General features: G+C 42.2%; 1 protein-coding gene across 8 annotated transcripts in view; it reads left to right on the forward strand.

Moving 5' to 3' along the window:
* The window catches only part of LRRC8D (leucine rich repeat containing 8 VRAC subunit D), a 63,956-nt gene that overhangs the window by 17,974 nt on the left and 28,159 nt on the right, over nucleotides 1–17,823 (forward strand). For 5 of the 8 annotated variants that reach the window (XR_004842833.1, XR_004842834.1, XR_004842835.1 and 2 more), the window contains exons 2-3: nucleotides 1,882–1,897; nucleotides 12,874–12,877. The exons of the other annotated variants lie outside the window; for them this stretch is intronic. The gene's annotated coding sequence lies outside the window, so the exon portion shown is untranslated. The remainder of the gene's footprint in view (nucleotides 1–1,881; nucleotides 1,898–12,873; nucleotides 12,878–17,823) is intronic. 8 annotated transcript variants of the gene reach the window in all.

Genomic DNA, 17,823 nt, shown 5'->3' on the forward strand with positions numbered 1-17,823 from the left:
CTTCTGGAAATCTGTTTTAAGGATTGAGGTGAGGCCAGATTCCATTGAACCTTTTCATCCAGTACCGGGAGACAAGGACAGGATCTGTACTGATACAGTTGGCAGGCCGTGTCATGCCAGGCAGTGTGGTAAGCGAGGACCAGGCAGCTTGTACAGAGTGATCTGGGTATCCTGGTGAGCTGTATCAATCAAAAGTGCATTTTAAAATAGTCTGATACGAGATCATGGGGCCTGCGGGTGTTGTACTTCAATGTAGTGACAGAATAGGAGCTTGGGGAGAAGACTACTTGGGGGTGCAACGAGCCAACACCTGGACGTGACTGCCCTCTTGCAGGGTAGCAAAGGTGTGTTAAGTTTGGAGGCATAAGTAGGAGGGGCAATGGGCAAAAGAAGGTGAACTGTGTGTGATTCTGGGGTTGTGAGCAGCCTGCTGAAAATGGGAGCAATTCAGAAAAGAGTCAAGGGAGGTATTTGAAGGCTGGATGGTGTTCAGATACCACAAGGAGAGCCCAAACATCTCATTCTGTTGCTGGAACTGTTGTTTCTTGATAGATAAATGGGGTGGCTTGATAATTGGTGGGAAGCACCTTCTGAGGGAGAGCACGCTGGAGGCTGGAAGGCTGGCAGAAGCAGGCATAACGCAGAACTGATGGCTGGGAGCTGAAATCGGGCAATTGGAAATAAGACATGCATTTGTAACGGTGAGAGAACATAAGCACTGGGACAAATAAACGACAAAGGAAAGTGGTGGATTCCACCCAGAATGTTCCCAGGGCTGAAAGCTTTTCTGGAAGTGTTATGTTAGGCAAACAAAAGTTTGGCTTACAGTAACATGTAGTCCTCTGGGCTAAATACAGGAATAATTGAGTATAGTGGTCTGTGGTATCCCTCTGGCTTCAGTAATTCATGGATGGGGCTACACAAACCTGCAAAACAAAATGTTCCTCATGGGCTGAATAATTGAGCACCAGCTGGCCTCTCTGATGGAAAGTAGATAGTGTGTGTGTGTGTATGTATGTATACATACGTACATGTGGGGCATATACATGGATGGTGCCTCCTGGCCTAAGATACATAGTTCCTCTCATATATATTTCAAGAGTAATGCGAGAAATTGGAGTCCACAAGTGGTTGCCAAGAGTTTCCTGACCATGCATATGGTTCCTCCTGGACTCAAACTGGGAAACATGGGTGCATTTCCACTGTGCTTATGCTAGGAACTAATTCCTCTCTGCGGGGTGGATTAGCTCATCTGTAGCTCTGTCTGAACTCTGCTCTCCTTGCTCTGGAACTGATCTTTCTTGCATATAACCAGTTTTGGAATCTTTGTGCTGCTCTCCTCTTGCAGAGTAGCAGCTCAGGTCTTTCTATCCCTCTTCTTGAAGGAACATCAGAAAAAGTGACAAGGAAAAGTAAAATGAAATGGAGTAAGGGTAGCTGGAGGCTCACAAGCAATGAATTTACAAGCAACATTTTGGAGGGTCTTTTGGTGGTGGGATTTTTTTTTTTCTTTTTATAGTGGACAATTAACCTCTGGAACTTGCTGCTGCATGATACCACTATGGGTAAGCATTAATATGATTCTAGGAAGGATTAGGCACCTCAGGGAATGAAATTATTAAGTTTAATGTAAATCTATAAAACCTCTTGTTCTAGGGTTTAAAAACATTTTGTAACAATGGGGGGGTCTAACGTAGTGGGCAGATGATTCTATAATTGTTTACTAGGAAACTTCTTTTGCGGTGACATCTGTTTCTAGCTACTTTCAACAACAGGAACTGGTGATTCAGAGGTCTGTTTCTAAATTTAATACGAGAAGGAGCGTAGCGCTGGCTGAAGGAACACTGAGGGTATGTGTACGAAGGGGAGGTGGTGATAAAGGGAGAACACACCCTGCGTGCTAAAATGTGTCATTGTGCCTCTGATTAGAGGGCATACAAACAGATCTACCAAGAGAATATACATGGATCAGAGTAACAAACTGACTTTGAGCATTCAGCTTTCCAGTGATGCTACTTGTACAGTGTCCCTCCATTTGTATTTAAAGCAATTGATCTGCAGAGAAAATGCACAGTCTTTATTTGGGGATTGATGTCTTCAGAAGCGGAGAGAGGAACGGAATGGAGCAAAGAGGTTTAAGATGTGGAAGGCCTCGCTGTGTTTTTTGTCGAGCAAAAGTCTCCAGCTTCCTCTATTAACTACCTCCTGACACTTGTTTTGGAGACAGCTTCTCTCTCGTCTTAAATTGAGACTTAGAAACATTTCAGTCTTCATTACTTCTTTCTTTTCTTTTTTTTTTTTTTTTTCCCCACCCCAGGGTACATGCAGGCACACACAGGCACACCCACAACTTTACTTGTGTACACGATTGCATCTGATAGATATTAATGGGCAGAAATCATTGATGGGGAGGTATAGGTACAGGCATAATGACTGTGCAGGCAGTTTCACTGCTTCTCCCCTTTCGTGGTCTCCAAGCAGTAGGAGTAGCTGCTCAGCCTTGTTGGCAGTGTCTACCTTGGTGTGCTCCTGAGATGTCACTTGAAGAGCAGAGGAGCTCTTCTGTGCTTCGTCGCTGTTTGTGTCCACACAGCAACACGTGTACGTGCTCAAAGAAAACCAGTCAGCTCCTGGATGTGCCTTGTGACCCACGTCTCTGCGCTGTCCACGAGTCCTGGTGGAAAGGAAACTGCAGAATTGCAAAGAGAGGGAGGGAAGTCTTAAATACATCTAGAAGAATGCTAATGCAATCAAAGTTTTAAAACCTGAGCAAATGCAAAAGATAAAGCATTTTAGCATCTCTGTCCTTGTAGGCGGGAATGGTTATTTTGTGGTCATGCCATTGGTACTTCAAAGATAGGAGTGGACTTCCTTTGAAGCTCTGTGCAAGGATAAAAGTAACAGCTTAGTCCTACCTCCCTGGGCTGCCTGTCCAGCTTAATATAGGACTAATCTGGCAAAGCATCAAGTAGGGATACTGGACCTTTGAACAGAGGAAAATACTATGTTAAAGTCTTAGATGCTGTGAATTAGCTCTTAGGAGCTGTATCAAGAAGCACGGTTGATAAATGTGATATGTTGTGGCTCTTTTATGAATGTCATATTTTTCCCTGTGTGCAGTCATTCCAACGCAAGTTATATTCTTTGTTGTAGAAAAAGCTAAATATTTTGGAATGCTGAGTCTGAAACACAGATGATATACTGCGGCAAAAGGCTCCCCTGGGATTTTTTTTTTACGAGATGGATTTTATTTGTTAAATGAGTTTTTAGTAGTTCTTCAGTACATGCTATTGTATTGCTTGCGTGATGTCTTAGAGTGTCACTGGTCTGATCTGGACTGTGATGACTGAATAAATTGCACCATTTGCTAACTGTGGAAAGATGGCTTGATCCGTAAGACACATTTTGTGTGTATGTGAGTTTTGTAATGTAACTGTAAATCATAAATCAAAGATGTTTAGTTAATGCCAAATATGAGCTGCATTCAAAGCTCTTGGTGCTCTTGTCTGCCCACAAGAGCTCCAAGAGTCAAAGGGGATCATGGAGGAAACTGGAGCTGCTTTTGTACTTTGTTTGGCCGGGGGGGGGGAGTAATAAAATAAGTTATGTTGTCTAAGACATCTTGAAAGTGGAGACGTTTAAGTGGTCTTTGGGCTTCTACCAAGGAACATGCTGCTGGCGTTTTGGGGTTTTGTGCATTAGAGGAAAGAAAACACTAGAAATCCCTTGGCTTTCATCTATAGAGGAGTAACTGTACTTTGCTGCTATGTTTTGGCCAGTTTGGTTTTTGGCATGGCTGCGGTAATTTATACTTTTATATCCTGTGGGTTTTCAGTGACTTAAATTACGAAGAAGAAATAGCTTGTCCTGTGGTGGTTGGCGAGATGGTGTTACAGTTGGCAGGGGGACCTTGTCTCGGAGCTGGAGGATCAGACCTGTAGTCTGATGGGGCTTCGACAGTGACGGCTGTCTCAGAGGAGGACTGGAGAAGACTGTAGTAGCTGGCTGTGGTGACAGAACCTGGTTGATTTGTTCCTTGCTGACCTTTGCCTTGGACTGTATAGGTGTAGAGCTCTTAATTAAAAAGCTTAAATGCAAGTCTAACCTGGGAAGTTTGAGTATTTTGTGTGTTAGTCTGCTTATGCTTTTTGCTCATTGCTAATGAACTTTCATTTTGAGTCTGTGTTACAGTGAGGGGGTAGAAGAATCTTTATTCACATCTTTGTTCAAATTGCAGCTATTCACAAACAGCAACTCAGAAGCAAGAAATCATTTTATAGAACTGTGTGATGACGGCACGCTTGAAATTATCCAATTTTTTTTCTGTTAACTGAAGGCAGTAAAGGTTTCCTAATAAATGAGTCACAATAGCATTATTGGTCTTATTTATATAACTTGAGATCTTGTAGTTTAAGCCTGTTGGCCTTTACCTCCACAAATGTTTTAATTTCTGATGGGATATTGTTTTTGTTTTAAAGCCACTTCATGATTACTCATTTTGTTTGTTTCTTGTCCATATACAGCCAGTTGTCTCTTCTCCCTTTAGGGGTGGAAGTAAAGCTTCATCACCACTCACTTCTTTTAATTTAACAAAGAAAGTATTGGTAAATATGGCCAGCTTCAGCAAGTAAGTCTATGCAGAGCACTAAGAAGCGTTATCCCCAGATTGACTGTATGCGGAAAACTCCCCAAGGAAGAGTTCCAATAACTGGAGAGAAATAGTTTTATTTGTGAATTGTACACCCACATTGAAATAGCAACATTTCCTGCTAATTTATATCCTTCAATGGTATCTTTGTTAAATCACTTTCCAGAAAGGAGGCACATATTAAGGAGTAATTCCAACACACTGCTAATGCTTGCATACTTTTTTAGGATGTCTTTACTTTGTGACGTCTGTGGTCAAAGTGTTGCTAATGTACAAGATAAAAGGAGATTTATTCCCATTTCTAGCCCACGGCATAGACTTAAAGGTTCTTCCTTTTATAACTGGGCAAGTTTGAAACTTTGCATTCCTCAAACGCTCTGCCGTGTTATACAGTATGAAATTTGATGCAATTCAACTGAATTTTTGGGCTGTAATCTTTTTGAGATGGGATTACACAATGCATAATGCAGTAAGGCTTTAATATAGAGTAGGTAATTGAACCTTTTGTGCGATATACATATCAAGTGCTAGCAGAGTCTAGCTCTTTGTCCAAAAATGACTTTTTTTTTTTTTTTGAATATGAAGGAACTCAGACCAAGACCCAAGAACTTGAGTGTTACACAAGGAACATAGAGCATACAATGCAAGTATTGTGAAAGGTGGTGGCATCTGATGATGAGACAGAGAGAATGCCCCTAACGAGTCAGGAGCAGGATTGCCATAACGGTCTGTCATATAAAGAATGTTTTAACCCAACAGTAGCTCTGCCACTCATAACAGAGCAAGCAGCACAATAAGCCATTAGCCCCATTTTAGGACAAGGCTGCAACTTTCCATCAAGCCTGAAGAACGATGTCTGTCTGACTGCCAGACAGCTGTTGTACTGGCTCTTCCCTTTCTTGGTTTCTAACCCAAAATAACAGCTATCTCATACCTGTTTACATGTGGTGAGCAAGAATCCAACTTCCATAGTTCTGCAGAGGCCTTGTGATCCAGGGCGGCTTCACATGGACATGACTGTGTCCCTGTACGAGAACTTACAGCAGTAGCACATCACCTGCCTTCTTAAAGTCACCATTTCGGGTCTGTCCTGCAAGGTCAATTGGTGCTGTGTGTGGATGTGCCAAGCTTTGTGATGGGGGCTTCCTTAAAGCAAGTCTGTTCTTGGGAAACTGAAACCAGTGAAGCTTTAAAGGAATAATTTAATTAAGTTTTGTTAATCCAGAGTCACTCAGTGGTTTTATATTTAAGAGAAAGGGGTTTCATTGTTAGCCTTTGGGGAACTTGAAATGGAGATTAGAATTGCTGTTTAGCCTAAAAGGGAACAAAAACTATCATAGAGTTCTGGGCCTTAATAATATTTTTCTTACTTAAAAAAAAAAAAAAAAAAAGTACTTTAGGCATAACTTGGCAGGCAAAATTCTTGGTCAGAGACAGGCTGTTACAAAACTTAATAATAAATTAAATGGATGGTTTCGCTCATGTTTTGGTCTGGCCATGACAAATCCTAAACTCTTAACTGACGGTTTTGGGGAATGTAGTCATATGTATATTATTGCTGCGCACCCACATGCACAGGCAGTGGTCCAAGCGTGCAGATGAGATAACAAGAACATATAAATAAAGCGGTTGGCTATTTGTCCTAACGTTCTTGAGTAGATTGTTGTTAAAATAGTGCCAGTCAAACTTATGAATAGATCTGGTGTATCGAAGATTACTCACATTCAGCTCTGACGGGATACAGGTCACTGTGTGGGCAATTTGTGGCCATTTTGTGTTTTTGTTTTGTGTTGAGTCAACAATTTGAAATGCAAACTGAGAGTTCAAGTAATCAATCCCTGCTGTCCCCTGATAGTTGCAGGTTGCCTCCAGGCTACCCTGTTCCAAGAGCGGGGTGTTTGCCCTGGGAGTGGCAGGAGGTCTCTGCGTGCCTGCGGAGAGGAACGGTGGAGTTGTCCTGTCTCCCACCACCACCACTGCACTGGAACTGGTGTTTTCTGGCGTTTTTACAAGATAAAAGCCACATTGCTACATTGCTCCTGCTTCATGTCTGTGTGTAGGTGATGCCCTGTCTATCACACGTGCCTATAGAAATACTGCTGGAAATTATGTTGAAGGACAATTTGCTTTAGGACAAGTCCTGAGTCTTTGTTGTGTTCCGCACAGGGCAGCAAGGGGGGCTGGATTGCACCTCTTTCCAAAAGGCTTGTGTTGCGCTCGGTGGAAGGCACAATGAGAGCCAGGACGCTGAAACCAGGGGCGATGTACTTGACAAGCTCAGACTTTACTTTTCCCCTGTTTTTTTGAAATCTTGGCATGCTGGCGGAAGGGCTAGAAGATGATTTAGAAGGAAAGTGACCCTTCTCCCAGGTCGGTATGGTGCTGCCTCCTGAACACGCCGGTTACCTGCGCTTGCACAGAACCTCTTGGGACCTGACTGGGGCCTGCTGGAAGATGTGAAAATTAACCCGGTTTGGCCATGTATTGAAACAATGGCAGCAGTGAAACTGGACTGGTTTGTTTTCCTCCAGTTAGCAAGCAACTCTCCTTTTATTTCTGCAGCAGCTGGGCAGAGGCTTTTGTGCTGCTTTAAGGAATGAGTAAACTTGCCAAAACAAGTTCAAATGGCCAGCACCTGGGGTAAGGGGAAGCTGCCTGCAGAACAAGAGTGCTTTTCCCCATCTGGCCATCCAAGCAGACAGCACATTGGCCGTAGAAGCCAGCCGGGCAGAGACGTGGTACATGACTGCACGTCTGTGACGGTGACTGCCAAAAAAACAGTATTGCGAATGCGTGGGGGAGGCTGAGGTAATCGTGGCAAGGTGATAAGTGCTGGAGCAGGAGTGGCATCTGTCCGTAGGTGAGACTGATAAAATGTCTCCTTTGTATATTTTTATTTTGTTTATTTGAGTTGAGGTGAAGTACGTACTCGGAAAGCTTCATTGTCTGTTTTAAATCAGATTTGACTGGAAGGGGAAGCTTCATTGTCTGTTTTACTGGAAAGGTAGGTTTCAAGAGCTGTTATGTTCAGTGCCTTATTTTTGAGATAGCATCATCCTCAAACCAGTGGGAAGGAGTACAGCTAAGTATATAGGAATGCTGTAACTGTAAACGGATTTATCTGGACATAATGTTAAGCCTTTTCAAAGATAGCAGTGCATTACGATGTTAAGTTTGATTATACTTTTAATCACGCTGCTATCCCCACTTTTTTATCTTTTTCTGGAAGCCTGATGGGCTTGGGGTTTTTGCTTTGAATTTAATGACCACAAACATGCTGCTTGTTGCCTAACAAATAATCGCTTTTAGATTGTAAGCCTTCAGGGACAAGGGTTGTCTGCCCACTCCCTGCTGGAGAGCCCTCAGTGCAGAGGTTACAATTCCAGCTGGAGCATTTGGGTCAAATCATAATATAAATTTAGCAATAGTAAATATTTAAATTGGAGGCTGTATGGCTCTGGTGCTGGTGAATGGCAGCAAGCACACAACGGAGCCTTACTGAACTTCTTTGCAGAGCTGGAAGCTTGCTTGTTAGAGCAGAAATGCTGTGGGGAAGCAGCAAGTCTTTTGGAACATTCTTTCTGTTCTTACGGCAACATTTTGAATGGGGTTTTGAGAAAATACAGCATAAAAGGGAAGGAGGTGATCTGAACTCGTCAGCAAACTTTCAAAACAGCCTCCAAAATATATGTTGTATCGTAATTCCTTTTTATGCTTAAGTACTGAGATTGAAATACACACCCTGAGCCAAACAATTATGGGACTAGATGGACTCAGTAAATAGCTTACCTCTTACAGAAAGCAGCTTAAGTTTAGAAAGGAAAAAGAAATATAGTAAACTTAAATCCCTTTTGAGGATAAATGCTTCAGCTGCAGGCATTTTTCCTGGCATGAAACTACTGGAGATTCAGCTATTGGAAGCTTGTCAGGAAAGCGGTAACATTAATAAGTCATCCTTCATCTGTTGATCAGAGTTTTACGGGCGAAGTCATCGTTGTTACCCATCTGGCAGGATGTCCGAAGCATAATCATCTCTTTGCTTGATGAAGAGCAGGTAGGATTGGGAATGGGCGCTCCGTTGTGCAGTGTCTACCGGGGAGGGGGGTCAGGATGGTGGGAGGGGGGTCAGAGGTTGCTTAGCAGTTATCTCCAGATCTCCAGTAGTTTCTGTGTGACATGGCTTTGCAGCTAGTCCTCAGCTGGAGTGAGGAAGTCTCCCCTTCTCCCTGGGGAGAAAAGAAGCTGTGTGACATTTAAGTAGGAACATAGTTTGACAATTCGACTATTGTCCCATAAAGAGTTGGAGAGACTGTGTATTTGAAAACTGAGGGTGCAGCCTATTTATTGAGCCGTAAGGTTGCATGGGTGTGGTGTTTTTTTTTTAATCACAGCAGCTCTATGTTGGCATACTGGGTAAAAGGAAAGGTGGTATTAAAGTGAGCTTTTTCGTATCCCGATTCTCAGCTGCGCTTGATGCACCTTCCTGCTGGTCTTGCCACGGAAAAGATCTTGGCAGAAATAGAGGAACTCTGATGTGCGAGTAGGAGGCTGGTGTTTACATGTAGCTTCTTGTGTCGCTGGGTGCTTTTTGGTGGGGTTTTTTGTGTGTGTGTTTAATTTGCGTTTAATTTGCTTATGTTGTTTTAATTTTTTTGAGTGCGACCTTTCCTTGATCACTTTTAGCTAATGGATGTAATGGAAGTGTCACAGCGGGTACCTGAAAATACAGTAGCTCATATGTGTGCAAATCTTACACATTAAACAGAAGTTTCATATATAACCCAGTGAGAGTGGCTGGGTTTGCTGTGCTGTCTGAAGAGATGAACCAGCTCAGGTAGGGAAACAATGGAGCCTGTTCTTTAGTTAAAGGAACTTTTTGTCTGCTCTTGGCTCCAGATCTCCGTGAGGATGCTGTAAGTGTTCCAGTGCAAGGTCGCTGGCATGTCCATTAAAGCTAAAAAGAAGGAAAGTATTCATTGAAAATTACTTACTTCAGTTACTTAGTAAACCTGCTTCCATTCTGATGGGAATACAGTTTAGAAACTGAGTAAACCTAGACTTTACTACCATGAGTTAGGGTGGAGAGGTCATTTTGCCCTCAAGAGGGGCTATTAAAACCTACAGCAACATGAACTTCAGCAACACTTCTCTTTTTCTTCGGTAGGCACTCCTTCCTATTCTTCAGGTATGTTTAGGGTGTGTAGTGAAAGGTACTAATATATCATGTAATAAGATTTGTATCTTTACATTTTGTGGCTTAAAATCACCAAACTAGCAGCTCTCTGCCAAGTTCAATTTCTTACTGCTTTTGAAGTTGCTCCAGTTCCAAGTGAATCCAGAACAAGATGAGGCAGAGACGGGCAGCGTGTGTGGCTGTGGATCAGAAAGGAGTCGTCTTTTCAGAGGAATTGCATGAGTCGCTGAGTGCCATCTCTACCTGAGATCGAGCTATTTCAGATAGCAAACTTTGTAGCCATGTGGACTTATTTATGTAAAAGCAAATTTAAATAACATCTTGGGTTCTAAACCATTTTTAACTCTTTTAAAAGTTTTTCAGATTTCTATGCTTAAAAGGAAATATGATTTTGTTATATTTTTTTCCTTTCTCTCTTCCAATCTTTTTAGATGCGGGGTCTAAACCATTTTTAACTCTTTTGTTTTTCAGATTTCTACACTAAAAAGGAAATACAATTTTGTTACATTTTTTCCTTTCTCTCTTCCAATCTTTTTAGATGCTTTTTAGTGATAAAAAGCAGCCTCTAGGGACTGGAGTTACCAGATGTGCTTTTATTTTGGTGTAGCTCGCTTTTGCATCTTGCTGAATTCCCAACATGCTCTGGTCAGTGGAAGTGCCAGATGTTTACTGTGTGTTCCTGTGCTTCTGATAGTGGTCATGAAAACACTGCAGGAGCATCACTGGCTAAAAGATAGGGGAACAGCAGATTTTGAAATGGCAAAGGGATTGAATGTTTAACACTTGAGTGCAAGCAGCTGTTAGAGTTTATTAGATGATGTAACTTTTAATTGCATTGTAGGTCCATGTCAGCACAGGTTAAATCAACTGCAGTAACTTTCAGTCGCGTCTGTATTTGAGTAAAAGTGCTTAGTGTTGAACCTGGGGTCTTGCACACAAGTTAGGCTGTCCTTACAGGATTACCGGTTTGGGTATGTTTTAGGAATTCTGTGAAATGAGATATAAAGTGTCCGCTCACTGGTTTTGCTCTAGTCTGGCTAAGTAAAACAGAAAATGCTTTTGGGAATCTGATCACTCAACCTTAGCATCGCTACTTCCATCACTGGTGATGTGCTACCTCAGTTAAAAGATGGGTGAATCGGTGTTGTGTAAGCAGTGGTGGTTGTAACAGCAAGTAAGGTTTGGAGTGCGCGTGCTGGGGTACCCTGAGGTGTACAACAACCCCACGCAACGCTACAGGCGTGGGGAAGAGTGGCTGGAGAGCTGCCCAGCGAATAAAGACCTGGGGGTGTTGGTGTGTCCACCAACTGACACTGAGTATGAGCTGTCAGTGTGCCAAGGTGGCCAAGAGGGCCATCAGCACCCTGGCTTGTATCAGGACTGGTGTGGCTAGCAGGAGCAGGGCAGGGACCGTGCCCCTGTGCTGGGCACTGGGGAGGCCGCCCCTTGAATGCTGGGGTCAATGTTGGGCCCCTCCCTCCCCGAAGGACCTGGAGGGGCTGGAGCCGGAGCGGGGAGCTGGGGGGGGTGTGTGTGTGTCAGTCTCTGCTCCCAAGTAACAAGCAATAGGATGAGGGGAAATGGCCTCAAGCTGCGCCAGGGCAGGTTTAGGTTGGACATTGGAAAAATTTTTTCACCAAAAGGGTTGTCAAGCACTGGAAGGGGCTGCCCAGCAAAGGGGTCAAGTCCCCATCCCTGGGTGTATTGAAAAGCCGTGCAGCTGTGGTGCTTAGGGACATGGTTTAGTGGTGGGATGGCAGGGTTAGGGTAATGGTTGGTCTTGATGATCTCAAAGGTCTTTTCCAACCTAAACGATTTGATGTTTCCATGTTTCTGTGTTCTTTGCCTTCATCTGCAAGGTCCTCGTTCCTGTGCTGTAGGGTTTCTGTTCAGGCAGCTGTGCTGTGCAGGATTCACTTCCCTTCCAAGAGAAATTGCCTGTCTAATGCCTGTGCATTCGTGAACTGTTACTTACATGTGAAAAGCGTAAGGTCAGTATTTACCCCTGCTGGGGTCTAGCCTCATTAGGCATCTCTCTTGGTTTCTTGCACGTTGCCTCGCTGGGTGGCTTGTTTTATAACTCTGAAATCACATGTGGTTAACTGACTTGAACTGTAACTCATATAGTTGTAATACTGAACTCGTTACCAGCTACGGAGACCCACGCAGAGGGATGCTGAAGGACCACTCTCCTCTCCACTCTTGTTTCCTTCTCCCACCCCTTCTCTCACACCCTTTATGGCCTCTGATGCTACTGACCTCTGCGAAGCGAGGACGGAGCAGTGTTCCTGAACATCCAGCTTAGGATCTCCCCGAGCTTTTCCAGGTGAAAAACTGACAAGTTGTATTCTGAAAGATACTGAGCGCCTGCACCACGCTCTGAAGCCTGTACTTCTGGTCAAAGCAGCCCTCTTGTAAGAGCACGGCTCAGGAGTGCTGCAGTGGGCAAAGTGGGAAAGTTGCTCATTTTCTGTGCTCTGTGGGCTCGCATGTGGCCAACACAGAGTTAATTGTGTTAATGATCTTGGGGTGCTTTGGGGAGCTAGTCAGCAGCGCAACATTGGGCTCCTGTTTTGAAAGTCATCCTGAAGCAGGCCTCTCTGGTCACTTACAGCAAGGCAAGAATGAGATAGGACTTGAGAGTTTATTGTTAGGGAAATTATAGCTGCTAATACTGCTTTTTAAATATCACATTGATTACAAAACCATCTGTGTAGGAGCACTAGACCTTCAAAGAGCTGGTAAACAAGGAAGAGTCAGTGTAAACACTTAAATAGCAGGATCCAAAAGTAGGTTAGAGTGTTATACAACCTGAAAAAGCCCAGCTTTGAAGGGCAGAACTTTTGAAGATTTAAAAAAAAGAAAAAAGTTTTTTATAGATTTAATTTTTGTAAATGGGTACTAATTTGACATTGATCATGTAAAGCAAGAATCTTATTTTTGTCTCCAGCTTACTGAAGCCTAATGTTTCTCTGTGCAGTCTGAGAGAAATTAGATTTTGATAATTTTTTGTCTACTGAATTACTGTCAGTCAGGTTAATGTTGTTCATAAAGATGATGATTTCTTAGTTGGGGAATTTATTTACAGTCTATACTGGAGATTATATAATCCCTTTAAGGGAAAATCCAAATTATAGCTGTGCAATTTGGGCAGTGGGATGGGGGAATTGGGGAGTTGGGTTAGTTGTGGGGCATTTTGTTTGGTTTTTTTTTTTTTTGTTTCTCAAATAATAGTGTATGAGCAGTGCTAATTAATCCTCCTTAATCGTGTAAGTATGTTATTTTAGAACAGCATCATATTTTTTCATATAAATTTATATAATAAGATTTAGTTACAATTAAAAGCTATTGTGGAACTCTCATTCTTTAGTTGGAATGTTCTTCTCTATAGGAAATCTCCTTTCAGCTTTGTGTTTGTTGCTTTCTCCTTATTCCGTTACCATCCATTAAAATCCAAATTATAGCTGTGCAATTTGGGCAGTGGGATGGGGGAATTGGGGAGTTGGGTTAGTTGTGGGGCATTTTGTTTGGGTTTTTTTTTTGTTGTTTCTCAAATAATAGTGTATGAGCAGTGCTAATTAATCCTCCTTAATCGTGTAAGTATGTTATTTTAGAACAGCATCATATTTTTTCATATAAATTTATATAATAAGATTTAGTTACAATTAAAAGCTATTGTGGAACTCTCATTCTTTAGTTGGAATGTTCTTCTCTATAGGAAATCTCCTTTCAGCTTTGTGTTTGTTGCTTTCTCCTTATTCCGTTACCATCCATTACGCCCACAGAGCATCTTGTGCTACACCATCTCTAAAATTCTACCTTCAGGGTGACATGCAATTAATTTTAAGAAAGTCAAATCAGGCAGATAAATATCCTATCCCATAGAAATTTGCTTAGCCTGGAATATCAAATAGGCTAGGCAAATGAACTGCTCAGTCAAGGGGTAGCCATATAAAAATAAACCAATGCAGATTTTGCAGATTGTTCTAAAACTGGTAGATTTGGTTGCTCTCAGATGTTTAGGGAAGAAATAGTGAGTGGGAATTCTTGTCATTGTAATTTGGTGTGGAAAAAAAAAAAAAATGCAAATCTTTTCCAATGTAGTTTCTTGCGTGAAATCTGTTTCTGATCTTCCTGAGACAAAAGCACTACTCAGGAGGTACCTGGTACCGTAAACCGCGCTGTAGTCCTTGCGTTCTGGCGTTAGTTACTGTTCTGCAATACATCGCTGAAGAAGTAGCAAACCATTTCATTTGGTGGAAGAATGCCATAAAAATGCCTGTGTTGTATTTTATTGTGGAATGTTTCCTGGGCTTTTCAGGCCGTAGGGGCACTCAACGCGCAAATCCGTGCTTAGCTGCATGTGGGGGTTTGATTTGCGGGATGCTTGGGAAGAGCCGCTCTAGTCACAGTTGTACCTAAAACTGGTTTTGTAACTTGGGTTGGGTCAGGTACGGCAAATTACAATAATCCCCCACGGAATAAAGCAGCAGAGAGTTAACTCCTCTCTTCCAAACGTGCTGCCACTTCTCTACAGCGATCCAGAGGCAGTGCCTCCGCCAACATACTAGGAGCTGCAAACCGGGCTAGGAATCGTCATAATATTCCCAGCTACAGTAATGGAGACAGTTTCCCTCTATTACGAGATCCCAAAGCCTACTGGTGTTTTGGTTAAACCTCCTTCAGTTTGTTTTAAACTTCTCTTAATCTCAGAAACTGAATAACCAGTGCAGGCGATGAATGTGTCTATGCTCAGAATGCACAAATTCATTCACAGGCTCTTTTCTGAATATCTTTACGCATTATTTTACAAGGGCTTTGGGGTGCCTTAGAATGGGTCTTATGGGGAAGAAGATAAAAAGGATGGTGCCAACTTTTTGATCTTGTTGATCTTTGCACGTTGTCTGTGGAAAAAATTTATATTCGCAGCTTCCTGGCCAAGAGGAATCTCATAATCCAGTCTTATCCCATTAAGGTCTAATTGCCTGCCTTAATAGGATATTGCAGAAGTAGAAAAACAAAGGAAGTTGAAATGGTTGGTGGAAAGAAAGAATAAAATATACAGTGGGAATAAATGTAAACGTATGGTCACTTGATCAAAAGCAAGCTAGCAAAGCCTTTTAGTTATGGGAAAACTTTTCTTCTTCTTAATTTCCTGTGGGAAGGGAGAAAACAATTTTGTTCATGGTAGCACTTTTTCTTTTCAACTAGAAATGTTAGGGTTTTTTTAGGAAATTCTTGACCAGTTGTGGTGACAAGGCTAATTCAAGAATCTTTTTGTTTCCTGAAACAAAGTGGACTTGTTTGGAGTCTTGGGAACCTGAAAGTAAAATGAGAGGTTCATGTGCTACAATTCTGTTTTTATTTGTTTGTGTGAATTACAGGGGCAGACAGATGAAGCTTTTATCAGTAAGTACAGGAAGAAGTAGGACGTAAATAAACATTGGTGACATACCAATCTGCTGCTTCCTTTCCTCTAATTTCTGTATTGAAGCTAGAACGGTTTCTTGGGGAAGTAACTCCAATGTGTCCACTCTGTATTTCAGCATTTATAGTCTGAAATGTCAGAAAAACTCACCAGGTTAATTGCATTCTGAGCTCTTTCTCTTATAACTTTCTTTAAGACTAATGAAAGGACTGTCATTGGGTAAGAAGAATGATTTATGAAATGAGCTGTTACCCTTGCAGATTTAACGTGGGCCTGTAACTCAGAACAACTGTATTGTCACTGTCATTTTTTTTTCTTTTTATATTCTGTTTTTGCTGTATACTTATATAACTGCAAAAATAAACAAAGTGGGTTTAGTTCTAGAGCTCCATATCACATTAGCAATGAAAAGGGAGGTAGTACTCCACTGCTTTCAGAACTTCAAGTTTTTCCAACTAAAATCTTAGAAGGTAGCAAGAAACAATTGTCCTTAGAACAGTTCCATTTGCTTAGGTTATTTTTTTTTTTTCCAGGAGAGAGAAAGCACCCAGTAGATAGCTGGAGGTAATGGATGGAGCTGGGGGAGGTTCATGTTATCCTAGAGCACCATCCAAGTTACAGAACTGGAGACAAAGGGGTTGGGAGGAAAAAGAGTAGTTTGCTAAGATTAAAGGTCTTCCTCATTTTTTGAAGCTGTGCAGCCCTGAAGATCGTACTGCAATAGGCTTGAATTAAAATCTGTGCTTGTTAAAAGTAAACTAAAATATGCTATTTTAAAAAGGAGACTGTGTCCTGAAATTCCATATTGAGAATTAAAAATTATTTCTCTTCAAGAATCGCAGTTTTCCAGTTTGGGTCTCAATCTCAGTGTGTCAAAACCCCACGTTCTGCTGACCCTCGAGGTCCATTCAGCACCATGCAAGCCCTGAAAAGGGCTGAAAGAAATGCATGTTTTCACTGTGAGAAATCAGATATTTTGGCTTTTCAGCTGCAAGGTACTTTGGTCTTCGGTTTGAGCTACCTGCTTACAGACTTCTTTTGCATCGGGGTTGTGAGCAGAGCATGCACTGGTCTTGAAGGGAGACCACCTATGGCAGGGAGTTGCAGGCTCTGCCTGCCAGACAGCCTGGCATTTATGTCTTGTCATCTGTCTGTCTTTTTCTTTCTTTTTTTTTTTTTTTTTTTTTTGTTTTTTCCTCTTCCTTACTACTGTGTCATCACTGTAGCTTATCATGAAACCCCAACCTCAATCTGGCACCCTAAGAAGGAGGTGACAGTGAGTGATGAAAATACTATCTACCTACTCCAAGGAATATTCTGGACTGTAGGCTTTAATAGCAAGTTTTAAAAGCTTTAAATTCAACTGTGGAATGAAGAAAACCCCAAACCATTACAGCACTGTAGAGACCTGTTGTTCTGAGTACCTCTTAATGGTTTGATTTCTAAGCATCTGCAAAAATGAAATAAAAGTTAACTTCTGTGGCTATTAGTTTAGTGAAATCAAACAACGATACAGGTAATGATGGATTTGAGAGAAATTATCAAATTTACTTGCAGCCGGTCAGTCAGAATATGTCTGTGTGCTTGTAGTTTTTCATTTTGTTTTTTAAGACTCGGAGCATTTAAATATTCTTGACATATGAGGACAGAAACCTGTTTTCAGCTCCTGGAATTGATTTTTGCTAGCTAGAAAAAGGTCTGCCTCTCTTTGGAGACACGGTGTCAGACAGCAATGCCACAGAGGGGGGTTTTGTGTTTTATAACTGCTAATCTCTGCCAAAACAGCAGCTCTTCTGTGAGTATCAGTAACTGGAAAGAAAAGACATGTTCAGAGCATTGAATGTGGTACTTCTCGGTGTCAAGCTCCTGTTACACCACGCTGCCTACAGCCTCTCAGAGGATTACACGGGCTCTGTTGTGTCCCCTGACCTTTTTTGAAATAATTTTGTGTGTGTACTAGAGGTGATTTTTTAGCTTTAGCTTTTTTTATTGCTTTTTCTAAACGTCTAGTTGGAACCACTTTGTGTTCTCTTGTTTCTTTTCCATTATTTTGGTTGTTTAGAGCAGCCACGTCTGCAGCGCTTGGGTTTCGGTGCTTTTCCATGTGTTCCCATGGCAGAAGCAAAAGAAAAAAAAAAAATCACCTTCATTCTGTGAAAGGAATTCTGCAGGTTGTGCCCCAAACCGCAATGAAGTAACTTCCCCCGTAATTAGCTCGTGCAAAGTTGAGGGAAAGGCTAGCCCCAGAGGAACAAGCAGTGGCAGCCACAGTTTGTTAGAGCAGTCATCTCATTTTTCCCCCTTCCCATCCCGCTGGTTTCCTCCTCCCCGTGCTTTGCATAGCTCTGTGTGCAGAGGCACAGCCCTAGTAAGCTAGCGTGACTTTGTCCTCGATAAGTGTTTGGCTCTGTGCTCTCCTGTGGAACTCTTGCAGTAGTAACCGAGCGGGCGAGAAGTTCTTGTGGCTGCCGGGGTGGGTGAGACCACAGTGAAACCAGTCTGGAGATCCGTGGGAGCATCCTTTCCAAACAGCTTTCGGGTGGGGGTGGGGGG

The sequence above is a fragment of the Egretta garzetta genome, unplaced genomic scaffold (assembly GCF_000687185.1).
Source record: "Egretta garzetta isolate BGI_Z169 unplaced genomic scaffold, ASM68718v1 scaffold568, whole genome shotgun sequence".
NCBI lineage: Eukaryota > Metazoa > Chordata > Aves > Pelecaniformes > Ardeidae > Egretta > Egretta garzetta.